The following is a 22,024-nucleotide window of genomic DNA, read 5'->3' as shown; positions in this document are numbered from 1 at the left end:
TCACCCTCCTCTGCCTATGTCAGGGGCATGCATTTTGCTTTTTTCTCTCTATCTCTCTTTTTCTTTATGACACCATGATTTGCAATATTGTTAATTAAAAGGTAACATGCATGTCACTTATCTATTTTCAGCATCCAGGTCTTGTCTAGAGTGATAAGTTCCAACTATCAATGTCATAGTGTACCTTTCTCTATTCTAACTGAATTCACCACTTTTTATGGCAAGCTTCTGATCATGGACTAGTCCTCCTCTCTCTCATCCATATTTTCTCTGAATATTATTACCATATTGCCATTTATTATTCTTATATGCCACAAATGATGGTTCTGTGTCTACACCTCTCCTTCTGACTCATTTCACTCAGAATAATAATCTGATGTGTTGATGTATGTGCAGATGATGCACTGTGCTTAGCTCAGTGTTTTTGTGTAGTCACAAGAAACAGAAGTTGCACACCCGTACATTGTATCCACTCATTGTATGATCGACTGGATTCAAAAAACTCCCTGCTGAATTAAACTCTGTGACAGATGATACAGTAAAGATAATTTGTAAAATTCACAATTGTAATCAAATCTAGCCAATTTACCACACTGGGTGAGAGTATGGATGCCCAGTACTAGCATCTTCTCTATGAAAATTGCATTCCTAAGTTTACTAGATAAGAACTTCTTTGCATCTGTTAACTTTTCCCATTTTAATGTGCTTATGCAAAAAGGAACAATGCCATAAGGTACTACTAATGCATGTGGGGGGGCCAAGCTGTCAAAACCAACAGTTCCCAGAACATTTTGCTTATATGATCTCTGAACAGAGACTTGACTACTCGTATTACATAGTGAATGGATCCTAAGGATAGGGGAAGTTGCCGCTACATAAGAATATATTGATAATAGCTATGCGATTTAAAAGAATTATCTCATAGAAAAATTCGAAGGAAATTTGTATGTCTTCTTTAAAACTTTTGAAATAGGCAGGAAAGGAATAAGATCCTGAGTGCAGCTTCAACCTGTGATTTAATTTTGTGGAGTCTGGGGAAAATGGCTCCCAACAGTCCCATATCAAGAAATGGCCTCAAGCTGGGGATTTCTCAGGAACAAAATCTGGTAGCAAGCAAAAGTCCACAGTATAGGGAAGAGAAGGAAGAGGGGCCATCAAGAGCAAATCAATAGCAGCACATTGTTGGTTTTTTTCTCATAATGAGAATCTCTTTCAATTCGGGAGCTAGTTGGCATTTGACCGGGCTAGGGAGAATGTTCAGCTTCATGAGGAGTTAAGGGACTGAGAGTAAAAAAAGATTAAATGAGGAGAAATAACATGAAGGGTTCGAAAGAGTATGTAAGGTGGTAAGCAAAAAAGAAAAGGCAGAGAGGAAGGGTTATCTATAGTACAGGGGAGGAGAACACTATAATACATACGCACTATATCTATTGTAGATGGATATTAGATTGAACATTAGTATGGCGTACAAATACACTCATATGCCTATATCAGCAGCCAGAGGATTTACAGGTTACATTTGAAAAGCTTTCCCATGGAATATGGGATAAAACCATGGGTTACAGTTAAAAAGCAGATCCAGGTCAAATGGTACATAAAATTAAAAAAAAAAGTGTGGCCAGGAGAGATAGAATGAAGGTAGGGCATTTGCCTTGCATTCAGGAGGACGGTAGATCAAATCCTGGCATCCCATATGGTCCCCAGAGCTTGTCAGGAGTAATATCAGAGCATAGAGCCAGTAGTAACCCCTGAGAGCTGCCAGATTTAACCCCCCTCAAGAAAAAGATTAAGGATAATATAGAATAATAATAGTAATGGATGTATCAATGTGAGAAAAGAAAACAATGATAAATTTGATGTCTTAAAGGAGTTATCTGATAAAATATACATTCTATCTATCAAAAAACATTTAAAATCTATAATAGATAAACAAATTATTTCAAATAACTCATCAATTTATTCCTATGCCTGCATGTTTACTCAGAAAATATAGTGGAAATCAGAAAGAAATATAAGGAGCAGCAAATATGAAAAATTATTTAAAATATTGGTAAATAAATTATATGGGTTATTGTGCTTATCATAATTATTTGTAAACATTTAAGTTCAAAATAATATTTCAAGAGATTAAAGTCAAATTTGTTGAAAGGAAGGAGCAGCAGGCAACACAGAGTAGGTTTTTGTCTCACTTCCCTATGAGCATGACACATTGTGCAAAGTGTTGTCATTCCTGTATGAGAAACAGTAATAATCAGCCTCGTCCTCAGGCTGGAGGCTAGAGATGGTCAGAGTCGCTGTGTTGCCAGACTTGGAGCCTGAGAAGCGATCAGGGATCCCAGAGGGACGATTTTTGTTACTATAAATCAGCATTTTGGGGGCTGTGTGCTCCTTCTGCTGGTACCAGGAGACATAATTATCTCCAATGTCAAGGCTGGTTCCTGTACAGGTGATAGAGAGTCTTTCTCCTTTATTCCCAAACATTGAGGGAGGCTGAGTATGGGCTGACTGGGCCCAGAGCCCTGAAAAACAGAGAAAACACTTGTGAGTTCAAGTTGAATTCAGAGGAGCCAGAGGAAAGGAGACAAAAGATGAGTCCAGATGTGCTGAGGGCCCTTGCCTAAGACTCACCTGTGCCCTGACTGAGGAGGCTGAGGAGGAAAAGAGCCCAGGTCATGATGTAGGTGGCCTAGAGCGCTGCCTCCTGACACCACAACCCTGGGCCTGGCTCTGTCCCAGTTCTTATCCCTGCCCTGGCCCAGAGAAGGGAGGGGCCTGCATGCAAAACTCCTTCCATTTATGCCTCTACTCACCCCTCTCTTAGGAGACCTTGAACAGAAGATGATTCTGCATTATAAGAAAATTATTGTTGTGCTCGCTTCGGCAGCACATATACTGAAATTGGAATGATACAGAGATTAGCAGGGCCCCTCAGCAAGATGACAACAAATTCGTAAATAGTTCCATATTAAAATAAGAAAAGAAAGAATAATTATTGTTGCTAGTTTTCATTTTCTTCTTTTGTCTTTTAAAATTGTTCACACACCTGGCAGTGCTCAGGGTTACTCTTGTCTCTGCACTCAGGAATTACTCCTGGCAGGCTTGGGAAACAGGTGAACTGCCAAGGACCAACCTGGGTCAGTGTCATGCAACCAAGGCCTTACTCACGATACTGCTATAAAAATCTAGTTGTTATTTTGATTTTCTTTTTAATTATTCATTCTTTGATGTTCAGGGTGGTGAGTAGGCCCTTCCCATTGCTCCTTGGCCAATGAGGCTGGCACATAATACTGGGGCACTTCTGATGTTCTGAATCCCCAAAGCCAAAGCAGAAGTGCACAGCAGGTTCAAGTGGTGCCTGGGATTAAGCACCATTGGTACCCCTAGTTTCTGTTCCTAGCACCACTGTTTTTCTAAATAACGTATCTATTAAACAAATGACATAATTAAAAATAATTTGTCTCCCATATACAAACATCCCATACCACATTTTCACAGATATATAAATATGCTATAGTTTCATATGTCTATGACCTTCCTCGTCTTCTAGGCCTCTGCTTATAATGTGGCTCTACCTATGATACTCAGTACTGACCTGCTCCAGGTTGTGCCCTCTATTGGGTTCCCTCACTTCTAGTTCTCTCTAGTGTTAGCAAAGTTGAGTTATCCTCTTGTGGAAACACCTGCACTTCGTGTTTTTGGTTGTTGGGGTGAGTCTCTAGGGCACACACTTTCACTTCCCCCAAACACTTGTCTATCCTGAAGCATTGGTTGTCCTGCATCTCAGGAGCATATGCTCACTCCCAGGAAGGAACACCTTTGAGCAAGCAAAGCCCCCTGTCAGGAGGAAGAGCTCTTAATTTCTGTTCCTCTCCATTTCTGCTTTCCTTTAATTGACTCTAACTTTCTTTTATCCTACATTGATATTTTGCCAGAATCAAGAATCTAAAGAGAATATCCACATTTGCTGTTTTATTGAGGTAGTAATCAGAGAAAAAAAAATAAGTACATCCTTAATTTACCTGCATTTCTATGTGCATAGTATGGATTTAAGATTAGTCATGTTATCCAAGAACCTTCTTTCAATTTATCTTTTATTTGTGATTTGGTCACAGATAAATGTTTTCAACATGTCTGTGTGGTTTTCTTTCAAATCACTATATTCATAGAATGTATTAAATTACTGCATATAAAGATCATATGCATATATACATTATATGCATATAAATATACAGAACTCACATAAAATGACATCCTACTCTATTTCACCTATAAATTTCTAACTGATCGGGATGCACTGTTATTTCTGATGGACTTTCTAGCTGTTTAACTTCCCAAACTGCATGCAATTCCACCTTAAACTCAGGCAGAGGTGCTTTTTAACTCCAAAGTTTCTGGAGAACAACTTAATTATCAGGAACAGAAGTAGGTGGCACTAGACCAGGAAGCAGAGACTTGGGAAGCACTTTCAGCTGAGTGTGGAAAAACCTGCAACCTGATATGCAGTTCTGTTGTGTATATTTTGTAATATTGTTTTTGCCTGTCGTCCACCTGGATCTTCCAGGTGAGGGCGATTAAGGAAACAATAAAAGCTTGTTGGGGAGGTGTAAGGGGCTTTTTGCCAGAGCTGAGGGATTGTTCAGTTTGCTTTTTGGAGCTGGCTGCAACTGACAAAAACGATTTTGCTGAATCTTTGGCCACCTAATCTTTTGCATTTGTTGATTATTTACTCCGGATATTATTACCAAGGTCTCCCCCAAAAGGGGGGATGGAAGAATGGGATTTAATTTATCTTTCTGGGAGTTATTTTCAGACTCACAGACCATCAGCAAGGGGTTCGACCTCCCCCCACACAGTACCTCTAAAGCCCATGAAACAGCACAGCCAGATTTTCTAGGATCCCTTCTGATTGCACAACCACCTCCTTAACATCAAATAAGGAAGGGGAGGGGTATAATAAACTTAATAATAAAAATCATAAAAAGACAATAATGTCAAGTTATTATTAACCTTGTTAAAGCTGCAGCAATATCAGAATACCATGTATCCACCTTAATGCAGGAATAAGATCTGAGTACATAAAAATAGCAACTACCTAAAGATAAAAATTTTAAATCATTGAAGACTAAAAGGGTGGGTCAGCTAAATTTAATGTAAAAATAAAGAGTTATTTAACTTTTTTCCTTCTGTGTCTTGGACTCAAGAAAATTATGTAGATTTGGGACAGCGCATCCTTATTTTTCCTTGGTAAAACTTAATGAGAAACTGCTCTTGATGCTTATGGAGTTTAATCCTTATATAAACGAGAATAAATAGAGATATATGCAAAAACAGGTCATCAATGCCTCCTGCTGGCATTAAGTAGTATTACCAAAAATCATGAAAGCTGCCAAATTAAGCTGTCAACCTCTTCCCTGGAAAGCAAACCTTAAACTTCTCCATATCTTTTTCCTCCTTGTTTACTCCTGCTCTTTATCTTCTGGTTTTCTTTTTTGTATGTGATATTGTGTTGTGGAAACATCCTGAGTCACTCAGGATTTACTTCTAGCTCTGTTCTCATGGGTCACTCCTAGCATGCCTGAGGATCTTGGTGCCAGGAAAGAAACCTGGGTTGGCCACATGCAAGACAAGTACATTATCTGCTGTGCTATTTCTTTGACTTTGTGCTCATGCTATGGAAACCAAAAAATTAAATTACAAGCTAAAGCACAAGCCCAACAGCACAATTTCTGAAAAAGCACACTTGGCATATAAGCACATAGAAGATATCTTTGTAATATATAAAAGCACAGTATAACACATTCATCAAAACTAGCTTTAGTGGATCTTCTGTAACAAGAACATCTTCAAAGTTGAAAAAAACTCTAGTTTTAAAAAAATTTATAATTAAAATAAGTGTCATTTATCAGAAGCATATGCTTCTAAATTGATCGATTTTTTCCCCCGGTTCCTTGGGTCACACCCTGTAATTCTCAGGAGTTAATCCAAACCATGTGCTCAGAAATTGCTCCTGGTTCAGGGGACCATATAGGACACTGAGAATTGAACTAAGGTCTGTCCTGGATTAGCCACATGCAAGGCAAAGGCCTCACAACTGTGCCATCTCTCCAGCCCCTAACTATATCTATATTTAAGTTTTAGTATTTCCCAGTTCTGTTTACTTTGGGTTATTTTGTTTGTCTTTATTTTTTTTTTGGTAGCTTGAGTTGTGCAGTTAGGTTATTTGTTTGCGTCATTCCTTATTTTCTTTTTTTCATTTTTTATATCTTTAATTTATTAAAAGAAAATGTATCACATGGTAGACATAACTAATCATATAACAATTGTTTCAGGATGGCATAAAGTGAAGTTATTAAAAAATAGAAAGAAAATAAAGAATTTAAAAAATGATGAAAAAATAAGGGAAGAGAGTTTATTAGCTGTTATATTTGTGAAAATTATTGTATCACCAATAAATTCTCTAATACGATAGCCAAAGGTTTAGTATGTTCACTTTTATTATCTTTAGAGATGAGAGAAATACTTAAAAAGAAAAAGGTGTGTGTGTGTGTGTGTGTGTGTGTGTGTGTGTGTGTGTGTGTTTGGCAGATGTCATTTGCATAGGCACAGCAAAATATAAAAGGAATTGGAAAGAAAGAACTTTGGCCTAAAAAACAGGGAGATCTAACCCCCCTAAGAATTTTTGCATAAGAGCAACTCAAGACTCCAAACATACTAGGTCATCAAACCCCATAGTCATTCTCAGTGGTCAGCTCTTCACCATCACAGTTGTTGCTGTCAGGTAACTGTAGTTATAGTTCCTAGTTTATATATAAGTCCTATGTCGAAGTTCGGCTGGTATGTATTGTCTTCTGGTTCCATCTCACCATCAGTTAGCATTGCAGAGAACCCTGCCCTAAAAGCAGAGTTGTTGTTACCCAGTTGTCAGGGTGACATAAGGACTGTTTTTGGAGTAAGTCAGTGCCATGGCTGTAGTGGGGCCTTCTGAAGTAGAATTTATGTTCCTGATGCAAATGTAGGAAACCATGTTTGTTTTCATAGATGATATCCATGGTTCAGGGGTGGATGGTCAATATCCAATCAATTGGAGACTAAGCCAAGTCACCATGCCAAGAGTTTAGGATGTAAGGTTCCACTGCAGTATAAAAAATTTCATATTTCTTGCTGTCGCGACACCAAATTGCACCAGTTTTAACATGACATCCTGACATGAGGAAATGGCAACAACTTGAGCTAAGAGAGGGTTGCCCCATCTCAGCACTTAATGGTATGATGCAACCAGGAGACATGTCATCCTTTGCCCTAAACAAAAACCAAAATTGCTATCTACAAGAGACTGACTTTGACAAATATCCGATGGACAGAACCTATCAAGGGGCCACAGAGATAGAACAGAACTCCTAGAACCATAATGAAAAACTCTCTCCTAGCCTCACTCTATGACCTACACAAATAACAAGATCTCTAGCAACAGAGGTGGGATATTATCACCCACATCTGACTTGGGAATTTCCTGGCACCAAAAAATGACCTTGGGGTGTGCAAGTAAGTGATCACGGAGCTGGTAGTTGTTCCCATGGCCGTATACTTTAAGGGCAGAGAAGCCCCGTATCTCTTAGGCCAAAGGAATTCCCACTGTAATTTTCCATATATTTGCTGTGCCTATGCAATAGAAGAAGGAGAAAGAAGAAGAAGAAGAAGAAGAAGAAGAAGAAGAAGAAGAAGAAGAAGAAGAAGAAGAAGAAGAAGAAGAAGAAGAAGAAGAAGAAAGAGGGGAGGAGGAAGAGGAAAAGGAGGAGGAGGAGAAGAAGAAGAAGAAGAAGAAGAAAGAGGGGGAGGAGGAGGAGAAGGAGAAGGAGAAGGAGGAGAAGAAGAGAAGAAGAAAAGAGGAGGAGGAAGAAAAGAGGAGGATGAAGAAGAAAAGAGGAGGAGGAAGAAGAAAAGAGGAGAAAGAAAAGAGGAGGAGGAAGAAAAGAGAAGAAAGTAAAGAGGAAGGGGAAGAAAGGAGGAGGAAGAAAAGAGGAGGAAAAAAAGAAGAGGAGGAAGAAGAAAAGATGAAGAAGAAGAGGAAGAAGAGGAGGAAGAAATACAACCTTTTTCATTTTTTCTTTATTTAAACATCTTAATTACATAAATGATTGTGATTAGGTTTCAGTCATGTAAAGAACACCCCCTTCACCAGTGCAACATTCCCACCACCAATGTCCCAAATCTCCCTCCATCCCACCCCACCCCCACCTGTACTCCAGACAGGCTTTCCAGTTCCCTCCTTCATTCACATGATTATGGTAGTTCTCTGTGTAGTTATTTCTATAGCTGTACTCACCATTCTTTGTGGTGAGCTTCATGAAGTGAGCTGGTGTTCCAGCCCTCCTCTCATTGTCTCTGAGGATTGTTCCAAAAATGACTTTTATTTTTCTTAAAACCCATAAATGAGTGATAATATTCTGTGTCTCTCTCTTTCCCTCTGACTTATTTCACTGAGCATGAGAGATTCCATTTACATCCATGTATAGGAAAATTTCATGACTTCATCACTCCTGACGGTTGCATAATATTCTATTGTGTATATGTACCACAGTTTCTTTAGCCATTCATCTCTTGAATGGCATCTTGTTTTTTTCCAGAGCCTGGCTATTGTGAATAGTGCTGCAATAAATATAGGTGTGATATCAAAATTCTCAGCAAGATGGGAATGGAAGGAACCTTTCTCAATCTAGTTGAAGCCATCTACCACAAGACAATGGCAAATATTATCCCCAATGGAGAAAAACTAAAAGCCTTTCCTCTAAGTTCTGGTACAAGACAAGGCTGTCCGCTCTCACCATTCCTCTTCAACATAGTACTGGAAGTTCTTGCTATAGGGATCAGGCAAGAAAAAAATATCAAGGGAATCCAGATAGGAAAGGAAGAAGTCAAGCTCTCATTGTTTGCAGACGAAAAGATACTCTACTTAGAAAACCTTAAAGACTCTACCAAAAAAGCTTCTAGAAACAATAGATTCATATAACAAGGTGGCAGGCTACAAAATCAACCTACAGAAATCAATGGCCTTTGTATTCACCAATAATGATAGGGAAGAGATGGAAGTCAGGAAGGCAATCCCATTCACAATAGTGCCACACAAACTCAAATATCTTGAAGTCAACTTGATCAAAGACGTAAAGGACCTATACAAAAAAAACTTATATAAAGCCCTGCTCCAAGAAATAAGAGAGGACACACGGAAATGGAAACACATACCCTGCTCATGTATTGGCAGGATTAACATCATTAAAATGGCAATACTCCCCAAAGCATTATACAGATTTAATGCAATCCCCTTAAAAATACCCAAGACATTCTTCAAAAAAGTGGATCAAACTCTTATGAAGTTTATCTGGAATAATAAACACCCTCGAATAGCTATAGCACTCCTAGGGAAAAGGAAAATTGGAGGTATTACTTTCCCCAACTTTAAACTGTACTACAAAGCAATACAAAACAGCATGGTATTGGAATAAAGACAGGCCCTAAGATCAGTGGAATAGGCTTGAGTTCTCAGAGAACGTTCCCCAGACATACAATTACCTAATTTTTAATAAAACGAACAAAGAATCCTAAGTGGAGCAGGAAAAATCTCTTCAACAAGTGGTGCTGGCAGAACTGATTAGCCACTTGCAAAAAAGTGAACTTAGACCCCCAGTTAACATCATGTACAAAGGTAAAATCCAAATGGATTAAAGACCTTGATATCAGACCTGATACCATAAGGTATATAGAACAACATGTCAGTAAAACACTCCATGACATTGAGACTAAACGCATCTTCAAGGAGGAAACTGCACTTTCCAAAAATATGGAAGCAGAGTCCAACAGATGAGAATACATTAAACTGAGACGCTTCTGCACCTCAAAAGAAATAGTGCCCAGGATACAAGTGTCACCCACTGAGTGGGAGAAACTGTTCATCCAACACCCTTCAGATAAGGGGCTAATATCCAAAATATACCGGGCACTGTCAGAACTATACAAGAAAAAAACACCTAATCCCATCAAAAAATGGGGAGAAGATATGAACAGACACTTTGATAAAAAAAAAAAATTCAAATGGTCACAAGGCACATAAAAAATGCTCCTCGTTACTAATCATCAGGGAGATGCAAATCAAAACAATGATGAGATACCACCTCACACCGCAGAGATTGGCGCACATCACAAAGAATGAGAACAATCAGTGCTGGCAGGGATGTGGAGAGAAAGGAACTACACAGCTGGTTGGAACGCAATCTAGTACAACCACTATGGAAAGCAAAATGGAGATTCCTCCAAAATCTGAAAATTGAGCTCCCATTCGACCCAGCTATTCCACTCCTAGGGATATACCCTAAGAACACAAGAATACAATACAACCTTTTTTTTTTTTAAGAAGTTGCTGGTCTGGTTTTTTTTGTTTGTTTGTTTGTTTCTCTCTTATCTACTTTCTTTTTTATTTTCTGTTTCTTTTTTTGTCCATAGCTGATGGTTTTGAGTTTTGGCTTATAATGTGTTTAAACGTTTTTAAATCTTGTTGATAGTCCCTTATAGTTTTTTCTTTCTGATTGGTCTTGTTTTACTACCTTTTTCTGCTTTTTTCTCTTCCTTCTTCTAAATGAATATTTATAACACCTAGATGCATTCCTGCTCATTTCTCTCTTTTTTTGTTTGCTTTTTTCTTTTTTCGTTTTTCCTTCTTCCCCCAGATGGTACCAAGGCCAGACAGTTGTATGTTCATTTACTGGAAATAACTGATCAGACATGAATACCAAATCTAAAGTCTATGACAACAGAATCAATACACAACATACAACAAGCTGTACAAGGGGGGTACAGTTTCAATAGAATTACAGGGGTAAAGGAGGAATATGTGGGATGCATGCTCGTGGTGGGAATGACCCTCACCTATTGTCACGATGTGCCTCAAATATTACTGTGAGAGAATTGTAATTCACTTCGACCACAATAAAATAAAAAAATTAAAGGAAAAAAATTTTAAAAAAATTGCATTCCTATCTCTATTAGATAAAACTTGTTTGCATCTGTTAACTTTTCCCATTTTAGTATGCTTATGCAAAAATGGACAATGCCATAAGGTACTACTAGTGTATGAGGGGGTCCAAGTTGTCAAAACCAACAGTCCCTAAAACTTTTTGCTTACATGATCTCTGAGCAGAGATTGACTACTAGTATTCCATAGTGAACTGATCCTAAGGATAGGGGAATTTGCTGCTACATAAGAATATATTGATGATTTTTAGCAGCAGGGGCGGGCAGCTGGCAGACCTCCGCATGTGCCAGCGGCCATTTGGCCTGGCCTAGGGTAGGGGGTCCCGGACCTGGGTCACCCGGCCCCCCTCTCCCCCTTTCCTCCGGATCTCCAGGTGGGTTTCTGGGAGGAGCTGATGGGGCACCCTGGGTTTTTCCCCACTCCCAGGCCGGGTCTGGGGACCGGCCTACGTTGGGCTTAAATCCCTGTCCTTCAGGCTTGGGAGGGTCTCTCTCTCCCTTCCTGGAGCAGGATTTTTAGCAGCACGGGCGGGCAGCTGGCAGACCTCCGCATGTGCCAGCGGCCATTTGGCCTGGCCTAGGGTAGGGGGTCCCGGACCTGGGTCACCCGGCCCCCCTCTCCCCCTTTCCTCCGGATCTCCAGGTGGGTTTCTGGGAGGAGCTGATGGGGCACCCTGGGTTTTTCCCCACTCCCAGGCCGGGTCTGGGGACCGGCCTAGGTTGGGCTTAAATCCCTGTCCTTCAGGCTTGGGAGGGTCTCTCTCTCCCTTCCTGGAGCAGGATTTTTAGCAGCAGGGGCGGGCAGCTGGCAGACCTCCGCATGCGCCAGCGGCCTTTTGGCCTGGCCTAGGGTAGGGGGGGCCCGGACCTGGGTCACCCGGCCCCCCTCTCCCCCTTTCCTCCGGATCTCCAGGTGGGTTTCTGGGAGGAGCTGATGGGGCACCCTGGGTTTTTCCCCACTCCCAGGCCGGGTCTGGGGACCGGCCTAGGTTGGGCTTAAATCCCTGTCCTTCAGGCTTGGGAGGGTCTCTCTCTCCCTTCCTGGAGCAGGATTTTTAGCAGCAGGGGCGGGCAGCTGGCAGACCTCCGCATGTGCCAGCGGCCTTTTGGCCTGGCCTAGGGTAGGGGGTCCCGGACCTGGGTCACCCGGCCCCCCTCTCCCCCTTTCCTCCGGATCTCCAGGTGGGTTTCTGGGAGGAGCTGATGGGGCACCCTGGGTTTTTCCCCACTCCCAGGCCGGGTCTGGGGACCGGCCTAGGTTGGGCTTAAATCCCTGTCCTTCAGGCTTGGGAGGATCTCTCTCTCCCTTCCTGGAGCAGGATTTTTAGCAGCACGGGCAGGCAGCTGGCAGACCTCCGCATGCGCCAGCGGCCTTTTGGCCTGGCCTAGGGTAGGGGGGGCCCGGACCTGGGTCACCCGGCCCCCCTCTCCCCCGGATCTCCAGGTGGGTTTCTGGGAGGAGCTGATGGGGCACCCTGGGTTTTTCCCCACTCCCAGGCCGGGTCTGGGGACCGGCCTAGGTTGGGCTTAAATCCCTGTCCTTCAGGCTTGGGAGGGTCTCTCTCTCCCTTCCTGGAGCAGGATTTTTAGCAGCAGGGGCGGGCAGCTGGCAGACCTCCGCATGTGCCAGCGGCCATTTGGCCTGGCCTAGGGTAGGGGGTCCCGGACCTGGGTCACCCGGCCCCCCTCTCCCCCTTTCCTCCGGATCTCCAGGTGGGTTTCTGGGAGGAGCTGATGGGGCACCCTGGGTTTTTCCCCACTCCCAGGCCGGGTCTGGGGACCGGCCTAGGTTGGGCTTAAATCCCTGTCCTTCAGGCTTGGGAGGGTCTCTCTCTCCCTTCCTGGAGCAGGATTTTTAGCAGCAGGGGCGGGCAGCTGGCAGACCTCCGCATGTGCCAGCGGCCATTTGGCCTGGCCTAGGGTAGGGGGTCCCGGACCTGAGTCACCCGGCCCCCCTCTCCCCCTTTCCTCCGGATCTCCAGGTGGGTTTCTGGGAGGAGCTGATGGGGCACCCTGGGTTTTTCCCCACTCCCAGGCCGGGTCTGGGGACCGGCCTAGGTTGGGCTTAAATCCCTGTCCTTCAGGCTTGGGAGGGTCTCTCTCTCCCTTCCTGGAGCAGGATTTTTAGCAGCAGGGGCGGGCAGCTGGCAGACCTCCGCATGTGCCAGCGGCCTTTTGGCCTGGCCTAGGGTAGGGGGTCCCGGACCTGGGTCACCCGGCCCCCCTCTCCCCCTTTCCTCCGGATCTCCAGGTGGGTTTCTGGGAGGAGCTGATGGGGCACCCTGGGTTTTTCCCCACTCCCAGGCCGGGTCTGGGGACCGGCCTAGGTTGGGCTTAAATCCCTGTCCTTCAGGCTTGGGAGGATCTCTCTCTCCCTTCCTGGAGCAGGATTTTTAGCAGCACGGGCAGGCAGCTGGCAGACCTCCGCATGCGCCAGCGGCCTTTTGGCCTGGCCTAGGGTAGGGGGGGCCCGGACCTGGGTCACCCGGCCCCCCTCTCCCCCTTTCCTCCGGATCTCCAGGTGGGTTTCTGGGAGGAGCTGATGGGGCACCCTGGGTTTTTCCCCACTCCCAGGCCGGGTCTGGGGACCGGCCTAGGTTGGGCTTAAATCCCTGTCCTTCAGGCTTGGGAGGGTCTCTCTCTCCCTTCCTGGAGCAGGATTTTTAGCAGCAGGGGCGGGCAGCTGGCAGACCTCCGCATGTGCCAGCGGCCTTTTGGCCTGGCCTAGGGTAGGGGGTCCCGGACCTGGGTCACCCGGCCCCCCTCTCCCCCTTTCCTCCGGATCTCCAGGTGGGTTTCTGGGAGGAGCTGATGGGGCACCCTGGGTTTTTCCCCACTCCCAGGCCGGGTCTGGGGACCGGCCTAGGTTGGGCTTAAATCCCTGTCCTTCAGGCTTGGGAGGATCTCTCTCTCCCTTCCTGGAGCAGGATTTTTAGCAGCACGGGCAGGCAGCTGGCAGACCTCCGCATGCGCCAGCGGCCTTTTGGCCTGGCCTAGGGTAGGGGGGGCCCGGACCTGGGTCACCCGGCCCCCCTCTCCCCCGGATCTCCAGGTGGGTTTCTGGGAGGAGCTGATGGGGCACCCTGGGTTTTTCCCCACTCCCAGGCCGGGTCTGGGGACCGGCCTAGGTTGGGCTTAAATCCCTGTCCTTCAGGCTTGGGAGGGTCTCTCTCTCCCTTCCTGGAGCAGGATTTTTAGCAGCAGGGGCGGGCAGCTGGCAGACCTCCGCATGTGCCAGCGGCCATTTGGCCTGGCCTAGGGTAGGGGGTCCCGGACCTGGGTCACCCGGCCCCCCTCTCCCCCTTTCCTCCGGATCTCCAGGTGGGTTTCTGGGAGGAGCTGATGGGGCACCCTGGGTTTTTCCCCACTCCCAGGCCGGGTCTGGGGACCGGCCTAGGTTGGGCTTAAATCCCTGTCCTTCAGGCTTGGGAGGGTCTCTCTCTCCCTTCCTGGAGCAGGATTTTTAGCAGCAGGGGCGGGCAGCTGGCAGACCTCCGCATGTGCCAGCGGCCATTTGGCCTGGCCTAGGGTAGGGGGTCCCGGACCTGAGTCACCCGGCCCCCCTCTCCCCCTTTCCTCCGGATCTCCAGGTGGGTTTCTGGGAGGAGCTTATGGGGCACCCTGGGTTTTTCCCCACTCCCAGGCCGGGTCTGGGGACCGGCCTAGGTTGGGCTTAAATCCCTGTCCTTCAGGCTTGGGAGGGTCTCTCTCTCCCTTCCTGGAGCAGGATTTTTAGCAGCACGGGCGGGCAGCTGGCAGACCTCCGCATGTGCCAGCGGCCATTTGGCCTGGCCTAGGGTAGGGGGTCCCGGACCTGGGTCACCCGGCCCCCCTCTCCCCCTTTCCTCCGGATCTCCAGGTGGGTTTCTGGGAGGAGCTGATGGGGCACCCTGGGTTTTTCCCCACTCCCAGGCCGGGTCTGGGGACCGGCCTAGGTTGGGCTTAAATCCCTGTCCTTCAGGCTTGGGAGGATCTCTCTCTCCCTTCCTGGAGCAGGATTTTTAGCAGCACGGGCAGGCAGCTGGCAGACCTCCGCATGCGCCAGCGGCCTTTTGGCCTGGCCTAGGGTAGGGGGGGCCCGGACCTGGGTCACCCGGCCCCCCTCTCCCCCTTTCCTCCGGATCTCCAGGTGGGTTTCTGGGAGGAGCTGATGGGGCACCCTGGGTTTTTCCCCACTCCCAGGCCGGGTCTGGGGACCGGCCTTGGTTGGGCTTAAATCCCTGTCCTTCAGGCTTGGGAGGGTCTCTCTCTCCCTTCCTGGAGCAGGATTTTTAGCAGCACGGGCGGGCAGCTGGCAGACCTCCGCATGTGCCAGTGGCCTTTTGGCCTGGCCTAGGGTAGGGGGGGCCCGGACCTGGGCCTGACCTGCTCCAGGGTTGGCTTATAGGGTGGCGTTTGATCTGGGTGGTGGCAGATAATTGCTCAGCTATACTCAGGCTGTCACTGGCAATTTCATACCAGTCTACATTTTGAAACCGCGCGGGGGCTAGCGCCCCCGCGCGAACTTATGCTCCTCCCAACCACCAGTACCCCTGATTTACACTTCTTACCTTCAGTAACAAACAGTTTTAATCTCTGTCCAAAGACATACAGTAGATCTTACAAATCTCAGAACTATTTAGAAGGACATAAATCGAACACATATTGAACACATATATATTTTGAATATTTTATGATTATTTTCTTTAACTGCTGTAACTCTCTATATATTCTTCTACCATCATTTTTCTATCCACTTTTCATCTTGTCTTTTCTTTGTAAGCTGTATAGTAAGGATTGTTGGTGGAACTGTCCCTCAGTTTGATGCCTATGATTGAACTATGTCATGGAAATTTCTGGTCTTGTTCCTATTGCCTCCAAATGCACCAATAACGCTTCATGGCATTGATCCTTGTTTGCATAGACACATTAAAATGGGAAAACACTATACATACAGATTAGTTATTATCTAATAAATCTCATTACAATGTACCTTACACCCTGAACATTGATATAATGACCTGGCACAGGCCTCAGATTAATGGGCATTCTCCATTCACACTGGAACCAGGCACGCTATCTACGAAACATCCAAGGTCTTTTATAGCAACAGTTGGAAGCAGTCCTCTACCAGGAAAGACACTACCAAGGGTCTGACATCGACCTCCTAAAAAGACACCTCCGTTTACACTGAGAAGACGTGACAACAACAATGACCTGCTCTACAGGACATGGTTCTCTCTATTGCCCCTTAAGTGTGAGATGAAACGAGAGAATGCTCTGCATCATCCTGACTGCTATAGGAGACATGTAGACTCCAGGATCTTTAATACAGAAGCATGATACCAACAACAGAGACTATGTGAGGAATGGAGGTGTATTGCCACTACAGACGATGACTTGAATTGGACAAACTAGTTTGCCTGGAGCCTAGAGTCAGTCCTGTGCCAGGAAACTTCAGGGGTAGGGTCTCCATCTATTTAGACCATAATTTGTCTTTCCATGTCCCTTATGTTTTGGTGGGCCTATGCAAACAAATGCCACTTTAATTTCGTTTTTTACTATGGTCCCTTGACTCCAATCCTTAAGAAAAACAACCCACTAAAACTTTTGAGGTTAATTTAAACTAGTAAGCATGTGCATGGATCTAGATAAATGTACTTTGCCCTCAATGTTTAAAGAGTTACATAAGTCCAATATCTTTAGATTATATGGTGTGCTGCTAAGAAATAATATGTACTACAACGGGGGATTTGAGGGACAAAGTAATTGTATGGTACATTGGTTCAGTTTTGTTTTTCTTAATGTTCTTTGGCTGAAAGTATAAGGCTGGGATAGCATCGATGGGACTACTGAGAATCCTGTTTATGGGTGATTGGGCTTCCACTGTAACTTTACCCTGTCCTCTTTCTTTGCATCTTTGTTGTCATAATTAAAATAAAAAAAATTAAAAAAAAAAAAAAAGAAAAAAAAAAAAAAAAAAAAGAATATATTGATAACAGCTATGAGATTTAAAGGATATAATATCTCATAGAAATATTCGAAGAAGCCAGTCGGCTGCAGCCCGAGCTTGGCCGCCCCGCCGCGCGCCGGCCCTCCTCCTCCTCCTCTTCCTCCTCCTCCTTCGCCCCCTCGCTCGCTCCTCCGGGCCGCCGCCTCTTCCGCCTCTGCCGGGCCGGGCCGCGCCGGGCCCCGCGCCGCGCCGCGATGGAAGCCGTGAAGACCTTCAACAGCGAGTTATATTCGCTGAATGACTATAAACCACCTATTTCTAAAGCTAAAATGACCCAGATTACTAAAGCAGCCATCAAAGCTATTAAGTTTTATAAACATGTGGTACAGAGTGTGGAGAAATTCATTCAGAAATGTAAACCAGAATACAAGGTACCTGGACTTTATGTCATCGACTCCATTGTACGACAATCTCGACATCAGTTTGGCCATGAAAAGGATGTCTTTGCACCCAGATTTAGCAATAACATCATTAGCACTTTTCAGAATTTATATCGTTGCCCTGGGGATGACAAGGTATGCTGCTGTATTTGAAAACATGATGCGTTACCTTCTTGGTCTCCATGGATTCTTTGAATGATCTGTTTATGATTTTATGCTATTGTTTATGCTTAGTTTTCCCAAGTTTGATTATTATTAATACATACCATCCAGAATTATTACATGTTTTAATGTTTTTTAGTTTAATAAAGCAGTTGATGTGACATTGGCTTTAAAAGTTTTGGAATTACAATAGAATATATTTATTTAAGGCCAAGTACCTTACCTACTGTACTATCATCACTCTAGACCAAAAGTTTATCTTTATTTTATACACAACCAATTCTGATTATATTGAACTGATGTTTAGTGTCTGAAAAATCACACCATGTCTTTTGTTGTGCTAGGGTTCAAGTAGCACACAGATGGTTTGCTCAAACTGTACTTTTAACGTATTAAAAATAAAATATAAAAATGTGTTTTAATTTAAAAAAAAAGAAATATTCGAAGAAAATTTGTATGCCTTCTTTAAAACTTTTGAAATAGGCAGGAAAGAAATAAGATCCTGAGTGCAGCTTCAGCCTGTGATTTAATTTTGTGGAGTCTGGGGAAAATGGCTCCCAACAGTCCCATATCAAGAAACGTCCTCAATCTGGGGATTTCTCAGGAATCAAATCTGGTAGCAAGCAAAAGTCCACAGTGAAGGGAAGAGAAGGAAGAGGGGCCATCAAGAGCAAAGCAATAGCAGCACATTGTTGGTTTTTTCTCAAACTGAGAATTCATTCATTTTGGGGAGCTAGTTGGCATCTGACTGGGCAAGGGAGAATGTTCTGCTTCATGAGGAGTTAAGGGATTGAGAGTAAAAATGATTAAATGTGGAGAAATAACATGAAGGGGTCGAAAAGGGTTTGTAAGGTGGTAAGCAAAAAGTAATAAAAAGGGCGGAGAGGAAGTGTTCTCTGTAGTAGAGGGGAGAACACTATAATACATAGGCACTATATCTATTGCAGACAGATATTAGACTGAACTTGGTATGCCTTACACCAAGGGTCTCAAACTCGCGGCCCTCAATACAAGAATTTGTGGCCCTGGCCTATCTTCAAATATCTCAGTATTCGCGAATATTTCCTTAACAAATGATTGCAATAAAAATCGCATTAAACATTCACATACCCCAAAGAGTTCCATTCGGGGTATGCAAATGTTTAATGCGACTTTTTCTGATTTTTTTTCTTACTGATGTGATTTTTTACTGTGAATATTCATTAAGCGAAATCCCTTATGCAGCCCTGCCTCACCCGACTTTGCCTCCTGCAGCCCCCAGGTAAATTGAGCTTGAGACCCCTGCCTTACACATAAACTCATATGCCTACATCAGCAGCCAGACGATAGACTCATCGGTTACATTTGAAAAGCTTTCCCATGTAATATGGGACAAAACACTTAGAGAACAAGGGAAAAAGAAAGAAAAAAGAGCTGGCAAGTCGACTGTAAAAGATTTTCCCTTTTTTTTTTTTTACCCTTTTTTTCCTCTTAGGCCTATCATGTTTGGTAAGGGTGAACTAGACTGAAGAAAGGCTTCATAGCTTAAGTTGTGTGTGGAGCATTCTTAAGCACAATCATCGTTTTCAAGTCTAAATAACCAAGTGACATTGAAATGAGCAGTGTCTGGGGAGACTATACTATGAAACTGATATTGTATTTATTACAAACGATCATTAGAGAGCCATTGGTATGCTGAACATATACTCATGTGATTGATCCATGGGTTACAGTTAAAAAGCAGACCCAGGTGAAATGCTACATGAAATTAAAAAGAAGTGGGGGCCAGAGAGATAGAGATGGTAGGGCGTTGCCTTGCAAGCAAGAGGTCGGTGGTTCAAATTATGCATCCATTATGGTCCATAGAGCCTGTCAGGAACAATTTCTGAGCATAGAACCAGGAGTAACCACTGAGCACTGCCTGGTGTGACCCTCCCCTCAAAAAAGAGATTCTTTAAGGATATTATATTATTAAATAATAATGGTAATGTATGTATCAATGTGAAAAAAGAAAACAATGATGAATTTCATATCTTAAAGTGGTTATCTTATAAAATATATATTCTATCTTTCAAAAACATTTAAAATCTATAAATAGATAAACTAATTATTTCAAATAACTCATCGATTTATTCCTCAGCCTGCATGTATACTCACAAAATATAGTGAAAATCAGAAAGAAATATAAGGAGCAGCAGATATGGAAAATTATTTAAAATATTGGTAAATAAATTATATGGGTTATTGTGCTTATCATAATTATTTGTAAGCATTTAAGTTCAAAATAATTTTTCAAAAGATTAAAATCTAAATGTTGAAAGGAAGGAGCAGCAGGCAACACAGAGCAGGTTTTTGTCTCACTTCCCTATGAGCTTGAACCACTGTGTAAAGAGCCACCAATCCTGTATGAGAAACAGTAATAATCAGCCTCGTCTTCAGGCTGGAGGCTGGAGATGGTAAGAGTCGCTGTGTTGCCAGACTTGGAGCCTGAGAAGCGATCAGGGATCCCTGAATTCAGAGTATCATCATAATAAATCAGCAATTTGGGGGCTGTGTGCTCCTTCTGCTGGTACCAGGAGACAACATTATTTCCAATGTCAAGGCTGGTTCCTGTACAGGTGATGGAGACTCTTTCTCCTTTATTCCCAAACATTGAGGGAGGCTGAGTATGGGCTGACTGGGCCCAGAGCCCTGAAAAACAGAGAAAACACTTTTGAGTTCAAGTTGAATTCAGAGGAGCCAGAGGAAAGGAGACAAAAGATGAGTCCAGATGTGCTGAGGGCCCTTGCCTAAGACTCACCTGTGCCCTGACTGAGGAGGCTGAGGACGAAAAGAGTCCAGGTCATGATGCAGGTGGCCTAGAGCGCTGCCTCTTGATACCACAACCTTGGGCCTGGTTCTGTCCCAGCTCTTATCCCTGCCCTTGTCCAGGGGAGGGAGGGGACTGCATGCAAAACTGCTTCCATTCCTGCCTCTGTTTATCTCTCTATTAGGAGGCTTTGAACAGAAGATTATTCTGCAACACTTATGAAAATTATTCTTGTTAGTTTTCATTTTCCTCTTGTTCTCTTTTAAAATTTTTCACCACACCTGGCAGTGCTCAGGGGTTACTCTGTCCCTGCACTCAGGAATTACTCCTGACGAACTTGGGAAAGAGGTAATTTTCAAGGACCAACCTGTGCCAAAGCCAAGCAACCAAGGCCTTACTCGTGATATTGCTGCCCCAAGTCTAGTTATTATTTTGATTTTCTTTTAAATTATTCATCCTTTAATCTTCAGTGGAGTAAGTAGGCTCCTCCCATTGCTACTTGGCCAATGAGGCCAGCAGATAAAATTGGGCAGTTATGATGCTTTAAGTCCCCAAAGTCAAAGCAGAAGTGCACAGCAGATTCAAGTGGTGCCTGCGATTAAGCAGTATTGGTACCCCCCTGGATTCTATCCCTAGCACCACTGTTTTTCTAAATAACATAACTATTAAACAAATTAATTAATTAAAATCATTTTTCTCACATATACAAACACCCCATACTGAACTTTCAGAGAAATATAAATATGCTAAAGTTTCATATGTCTATGACGTTCCTCATCTCCTAGGCCTCTGCTTATAATGTGGCTCTACGTATGATCACTGAGCTGCTTCAGGTTATGCCCTCTCTTGGGTTCTCTCACTTCTAGTTCTCTCTAGCAGTGGTCCTCAAACTACGGCCCGCGGGCCACATATTGTATTTTATCTGTTTTGTTTCTTCATTGCAAAATAAGATATATGCAGTGTGCATAAGAATTTGTTCATATGTTTTGTTTTTACTATAGTCAGACCCTCCAATGGTCTGAGGGACAGTGAACTAGCCCCCTGTTTAAAAAGTTTGAGGACCCCTGCAAGTGTAAGCAAAGGTGAGTCATCCTCTTGTGGAAACACCTGCACTTGGTTCTTGGGTATTGGGGTGAGTCTCTCAGACACACTTTCACTGCCCCAAACACACTTGTCTGTGCTGAAGCATCGTGTCCTGAGATTTAGGAGCAAATGGTCACTCTTAGGTACCCACCCTCCCCCAAAGGTAAGAACACCTTTCAGAAACAAAGCCCTTGTCAGAAGGTAGAACTCTTAGTGTCTGTTCCTCTTCCTCTCCTCTTTTCTGTATTTGACTATAACATTCTTTTATCCTACACTGATATTAAGCAAGAGTCAAAAATCTGAAGAGGATATCCACATATGGTGTTGCATCAAGATAGTAATAAGAGAAACAAGTAAGTACATCCTTAATTTACCTGTATTTCTATGTGCATGGCATGAATTTAAGAACAGACATGTTATCCAAGAACCTTCTTCCAATTTATCTTTTATTTGGGACTTGGCCACAGATTAATGTTTTCAACATATCTGGTTGGTTTTCTTCCAAATCACTATATCCATAGAATTTATTAAATTACTGCATATAAAGATAATATGCATATGTACATTATATGCATATAAATGTGCAGAACTCACATA

At 43.8% G+C, this 22,024-nt stretch overlaps 1 protein-coding gene, 1 non-coding gene and 1 pseudogene across 3 annotated transcripts in view; 2 read left to right on the top strand and 1 right to left on the bottom strand.

The window, feature by feature from the left end:
- LOC126030783 (Ig lambda-2 chain V region-like) overlaps positions 1–22,024 on the bottom strand; it is a 288,742-nt pseudogene that overhangs the window by 187,828 nt on the left and 78,890 nt on the right.
- The window catches only part of LOC126030744 (zinc finger protein 280B-like), a 307,853-nt gene that overhangs the window by 225,220 nt on the left and 60,609 nt on the right, over positions 1–22,024 (top strand). The window lies entirely within an intron of this gene.
- LOC126031849 (U6 spliceosomal RNA) lies at positions 2,869–2,970 on the top strand. Its single transcript, XR_007503664.1, has one exon. It is a non-coding gene; the product is annotated as a U6 spliceosomal RNA (small nuclear RNA).

Source organism: Suncus etruscus, chromosome 15 (genome assembly GCF_024139225.1).
Source record: "Suncus etruscus isolate mSunEtr1 chromosome 15, mSunEtr1.pri.cur, whole genome shotgun sequence".
Classification (NCBI taxonomy): domain Eukaryota; kingdom Metazoa; phylum Chordata; class Mammalia; order Eulipotyphla; family Soricidae; genus Suncus; species Suncus etruscus.
Note: the sequence above shows the minus strand (reverse complement) of the source record. Positions and strands in the feature narration are given on the sequence as shown.